The sequence below is a fragment of the Strix uralensis genome, chromosome Z (assembly GCF_047716275.1).
Source record: "Strix uralensis isolate ZFMK-TIS-50842 chromosome Z, bStrUra1, whole genome shotgun sequence".
NCBI lineage: Eukaryota > Metazoa > Chordata > Aves > Strigiformes > Strigidae > Strix > Strix uralensis.
This window is the reverse complement of record NC_134012.1, coordinates 30,406,445-30,412,780: the sequence shown is the minus strand read 5'-3', so window position 1 is coordinate 30,412,780 and position 6,336 is coordinate 30,406,445.

The window sequence follows — 6,336 nt, the reverse complement described above, 5'->3', positions numbered from 1 at the left end:
GAACTCTCTGCTCTATTTCTCCCTCTTTGTGTTTCCTCTGCTCTCCCATACGTGTATTTTTAGTTCCGTCCCTCTCATCCTTCTGTTGTAACTTCCGATGACTTGCTATCATCTGTTAACAATTTGCAAGTATCTGTTTCAGGTCAAGGCATGTGAAAACGAAATTGGGAAAACAATCTTCCTCAAAACTGACTCACTCCATTGCCAGCCAGAATGTCCTCATGTAATTGAGGTAAGATACTTCTGAGAACAATTGCTGACACATAGAGTGAAAAACACTGATCAGCTGGTATAATGTAAATATACCTGTATTTAGAGCTATTTCTGTCATAAAAGTATCTAATGATATATAAAAGAGATTTTCTTCCCCTGGGAATGCTGGTAGCTTGTTGTCCAAGGAGTTAACGGATTTCTGGAGTCAGGACAAGGATTTTTATTAACTGCCCAGAGGTGCCTCAGAGAGGCTGAATGGCAGGTCATAAATGTATAAATGTCATGATCTGGACAGTCATTACAATTTAATCTTATAATATAAAGCTATTATTAGTTTGCCTTTAATACTTAGGAAGGATGTTTATTTTCATGAAGGTAATGGTTGGAGAACATGACAGTTCTGATATTTTAATCACTTGTTGAGATAAATAATACAGAAAAGATCTTTACAGAAGTTTGTAAGAGAGCTCTGCTTTCTGCTAACATATGAGGCCTCGAAGTGTCCAAAAAGATAATGTTATTTTCTAAAATTCTGTTGCTTCATATATCTCCCAGGTGTTTTCACACAGGCTCAGAAACACAGCTATGTAACCTCTGTTTTACTTTAACTTACCATCTTTTCCTATTGCCTATATTTTGAGGTATGTCTAAACAATCTGTGATGAGTGCTTTTTATAGGATTAAAGCAGTACTTTATTAAAGACCATAAATATATCTCAAAAGAAAGACTACGAAGACAGAAATGATTTGCAAACAACTAAAATGCTGTATTTGATCATTATGAACTTGTAACTGTGTAGCCCTGTAATAAAGTATTGTCATTGCTCAGAACAGGCCGTAAGTTTTGTACCATGTGTCATGGCTTGAGCTCAGAGGGCAACCGGGCACCATGCAGATGCTCACTCCCTCCCTTCCCCCCACAGTGCTGAGAAGGGAAAAACAAAGCAAAGACACTGCTCACTCCCCACTTCCCCCTCAGCACTAGGAAGGAGAAAATAAAACAAAAGTCCCAGGAAATCAAGATAAGGACAGGGAGGGATGATCTCATCCATTACAGCAGAGGCAAAACACAGACTTGTTAGGGGAAATAAAAAAGAACATAAAATTTAATACAGACACTAACAACAGGTAACAGATGGAGTAGTCCCACGAGAAGCATTACCACACCTTGAAAACACCTTCCCCCACCCCTGCCTTCTTCCCGGGCTCAGCTTTGCTCCCTGTATCTCTACCTCCTTCACCCCAGCAGTGCAGGGGGCAGGGAATGGGGGGTGCAGTCAGTCCTGCCGCTTCTTCCACCTCCGGGGAGGGAAACTTCTGTCATTCCTCCCCTATTCCAGCACAGTCCCCCTCTCACAGGAGTCAGTCCTCCACAAGCTCTCTCCAACATGCGTCACTCCCATGGGCGTGTGGGTCACCCCCGCATGTTGCAGTTCTCCCCGTGCTGAACTACAACAGTGGGGGCTTCTTGCCATGGGGTCCCGGCCTCCTTCGGGTGCAGTCAGTCACCTGTCGCAGTGTGGGGCCCCCCACAGGACGCAAATCGGCATCTGCTCCACCACAGACCCCCGTGGGTGGCAGGAGGAGCAGCCCTGCCCTCTCACCACACGATACAGGGGAGTCTTTCCCCCGCCACTTTTCCTCCTTTCCCCCACTGGCCTTGCTGTTTGCACAGATGTTCTTGCAACTTCTCCTCACAACTTTCACAACTCCTCCCAGGTTTCCCTTCTTAAATACGTTACCACGGAGGTGCAGCTAATTGGCCTGGCCTTGGTCCAAAGGTGGGTCCAACTGGGAGCGGGGGGATCTTCAAGAAGCTTCTCACAGGGGGCCACTGCTGTAGGCCCCTCCCCTGCTACCAAAAACCCAGACACTCACTTAAACCAGGACACCAAGTTTCCAAGGCCTCAGGACTGAAGCTTGTCACACTTGCTCTGTCTGAACATGTTTTGGTCTGCTTGCAGCTTTGCTTTGCTTCATTTAGCTGTCACAGCAGTTTCTCCAGTTGATGATTTTTCTGTGGCTAATTTTTTCTTCTTTTTTATCTTTGCATGCTATGATGATAGTTTTAAATAGGCAATAGTAACAGACAGTTATGTTGTTGTGGCAGGTGCATGTGCCCAATGAAAACAGAGCTTCTTGGCTGCTGAAGTGCAGTAGCTCCTGACTGCCTTTGTTCTCAGGGCTTCGCGGTAATTGGGGCCTTTGGCCAATGGGAGCCGCTATTGACTACAGGTCAGATTCGGCCTGGGTATAAATGGAGTCCCCTGGGGGAGCCATTTTGAGCTTGTCCCCTGGAGCACCATGCTGTGGTTGGGGACTCTCCCCTTGGGTTGGGAGCTGCCCAAGGAAACTCCTCGAGGTGCCTTGGGTCGGGACACTGCCCTGAGCAGGTTCTTGAGGTTGAGAGCCCTCACTTGTCAGGTGAGTGATAGAGTGTTTTGGGTTGCCATTAAACCCTAGGGAGTGGGGCTTTGTTCTGTATTTTGGGTTGCTGTTAAACCTTAGAAAGTTGTTCTGTGCTCCTCTTACAGACATTTGAACCTGTAATTTATGGAGAGCTAGTTAATTGTGTTAATAATAATTTTTTTATTTTTGGTGGTTGGTTGTTTATTTGAGAGCCTCCGTAAAAGTTGTGTAGAATTATATTTATGACTCTAATATCATGAGGTAATGTAGAGAAACGCAGTTCTGGTACAAGACCAGAGCCTTGAAAAGTGGAGACATGGGATACAGTGTAGATAGGCTGATAAGAGATGGAGCACAGGCTTGGCACAGCTCAGGTTGCTCAGGGCTTTATCCACTTGGGTCTTAAAAACCTCAAAGGACTGAGACTACTACTAATTTGGCTCTACTGCCTGACTCCATGAATCCTGCCACACACCTTAGTAAAGAGCCTGGCCCTGCCTTCTCAGTACCCTCCCTGTAGGCATTAGAAGGCTGCTATTAGGTACCCCTGAACCTTTCTCCTCTCCAGGCTGAAGAAGCGTGTTCTGTCAGCCTCTGGCAGTGCCTCCTCTCCAGCCCCTGACCATCTTGGTCACTTCCTGCTAAACCTTCTTCAACTAATCAATGTCTGTAGTGTACTGGAGGGCCCAAAGCTGGCCACAGTATCCAGATGTGGTCTAAGGAGTGCCTAAAAAAGGGGGATAATTATTTCCCCTGATGTAGTGGCTACCCTCCTGTTAGTATAGCCTAGGATGTTACCTTTGCTGCCAGTGCACGTGCTGGCTTAGCTTGCTGTCCACCAGTCCTCCCAGACTTTTTCAGCACAGATGCTACCTCACTGGTCTGTCCCCAGCCTGTACTGTTGCAAGTAGTTAGTGCATCCTGGGTGCAGGACTTTGGACCTGCCTTTGTTGAATTTTGAGAGGTTCCTGCTTGGTCTGTTTCCTCACCTGATCCTGCTGAACTGCAGCCCTGCCCTTGGGCTTTTCGACTAAAGTCTCATGGTTTGGTGTTACCTGCAAAGTCGATGAGAGTGCACTCCATCTTCTCCCTGGGATTATTTACAGATAATAAACAGGACAAGGACCCATGGTAGACTGTGACAGACTATACTCGTTAACAGCTTCTTGGTAGGGTACAAAACTTTAACTGCTACACTTTGACCTTGATTCCAGCCAGTTTTCACCCATCTAATTGTCTACCCATCCACCCAGATGAGGTTCAAAAATTATGTGGGAAACCATGTCAGAAGCCCTACCAAAGGCAGTATAATACTATAACTTCCTCCTCATGGAAGAAACCATTTTGGTATAAAATAGAACACTCAGGAAGTAGTTACCTGATGGCACTAGAGGAATTCTGTATCCAACTTGAAACAAAAGATTTCGATCGCCAAGGAGAAGACATGACAGGAACTCTTTTGACAATTTAAGTCTTAACAAGCCTCTTCAAAGAATTTCTTATGCTTGAAAAAATGAGGGAAATCTGAAAGACTCTCTATTGGAAAGACTTGGACTTTTGCTTGGAACAAGATTTTGATTACTGTTCAGCTACCACGAGGGCAACTTCAATCAGCTCACTGAGCAAGAGTCAGGATTTTAACTTATACCTGTATGCTACATGTGTGAATAAGGCATCTGGTCTATAAGCAGAAAAAGGTTAACTCAGAATACAATGCAAGCTGTATTAATTAAACATTGGTTACTGTACTAAAATACAAATATTTAAATCTGAATGAAGATAATCAAATGTCATGTTCCAAACATGAAAATGATGTCTTCAGAAAAAATCACGTGTATGTTCTTAAATACAGAACAGCTTGTAAAACATTGTATATGAACTTATGAACCAATGACCTGTTTCAGTATTACAAATCCTCTCATGATTTTCTTTTCCACTTCTCAATATGTCACAACTATTGCACAAAAACACTAGGACAAGGTTTGGGCATTAGCAAAGATAGCCATGGAGAGGGGAACAATCATTTATTTTGCTAGATAATTCTTATAAGTTACCCACTTTTGTTCTGCAAAGGCTGTACGCTAGTAAGAGGGTGGGTGGGTGGGTGGGTGGTGGGTGTGTGTGTGTGAGAGAGAGAGAGAGAGAGAAAGAGAGAAAGTGCCTTTCTATCCACTTCCACCCCCACTGCATATCCGTTATGAAGTTCAGACAGGTTTCTAAATTGTCTTAAACAGTGGGATTATCCTAGCAGTCCTCTATGGAGTTTTTCTGAGCTGCTCAATAGTGCCTGTAAAGAGGCTGAACCTCAGGTTGCCTCTTTAACAGGCAGATAAATTATGTCTGCTTTTTATACAAGATGACTTTGGAGATAAGGGTTAACAAATCTCTGATAAATCTAGTTATTTGTTGCATATTTATTTCATATAATACCTTCCATTTTCGACAGATTTACTTTAGGAACACTCAGATGTTGTCTACACTTTTTGTGGACTTCTACCTTTCAGAAGTCTGAAGTGTGGAGCTTAAAGCAAACGACATAGCTTCTAACATTTAAATGGCTTTTTGTTGCCAAATTTTCTTTATGATTGTGGTGCTTTGGCAGACTGACATGTTGCCCTGTGAACGTTCATAAAGCCCTGAATGTTTCATTCTTTCTGTTCTACTGCATTATAGAATAAAGGTATTACTAGGTTCAGTTACGAAGGTTCATGTTGCTCAGTGTAGTAAGATTTATGCTCATACCAAGATTTCCACACTAAGCCAGTGCCTTCCTACTTGATTGTTAAGGCAATTTATTTGGTTGACTAGGCAGTTTTTGGGCTATATTCCCATTTTCATACTGTTGTTGAGTACCACACATCCATTTGAATGTTTTCTTGTTGCTTTTGCAAATCTCTTGTAAAACCATTGAAATTAAGGTTTTAAAATGGATAGCTGAATTTCATTAATGTTTTGGCTTTAGCTCTGCTCTCTGTGAGACCACTTTTTCTGTGTGGCCCTTCTAGTTCACAGTAGTTGAGATCCATCAGCATCTCCAGAATCTTTAGCAGGAAGGCTCACTCCTGCTGTGGACATGACCATGAACACTCAGTATGTGGCACAGTCTTCTGTTTTGGTAAAAACACTGTTTTTCTGCTGTAGCGAGAATCGTTGAATCGTATCTGGGGAAGGGACCTCTGGATGCCATTTGGAAGAATCCCACTCAAAACAATGACAGCCAGCAGCAGCTCACATTCCAGTGTCTTAAACAAAGCTCAGGCCCAGCTTTTTAAAAACGTAGCTGCCTGCTACCATACAGTTGGAGCTTATTTGTCAGAGACTGGCAAAGGCAGGGCTGCTGCACCGGGGTGGATGAGCTGGGAGCTGAGCACAGCAGAGTCAGCGCCCTCACCCGACAGTCACAGCCTCAAGGCACCTGAGCAGGGCAGTGACAGCAACAGGACGTGTCAACAGCCCAGCAGTCATCAGGTGACAGCCATGATGCCTGCAAGCAGCTGGTGCCTGGAAGTCAAGGCCTGTAACAATCAGCAGTAAGAGAAGCATGCCATTATGCCTCAGATGGTTAGTTGTACCCAATTGTGTATACCTGAAAGTCTCAAAGAGGGGAAATGTTAAGAAATTCTTTTACCAATGTTTAGCTTTGTATTTAACAAGGCCTAAGTGATTAAAGTGTACAGAGAAGATATCCTAACCTTGAGAATAGATATATCCTGG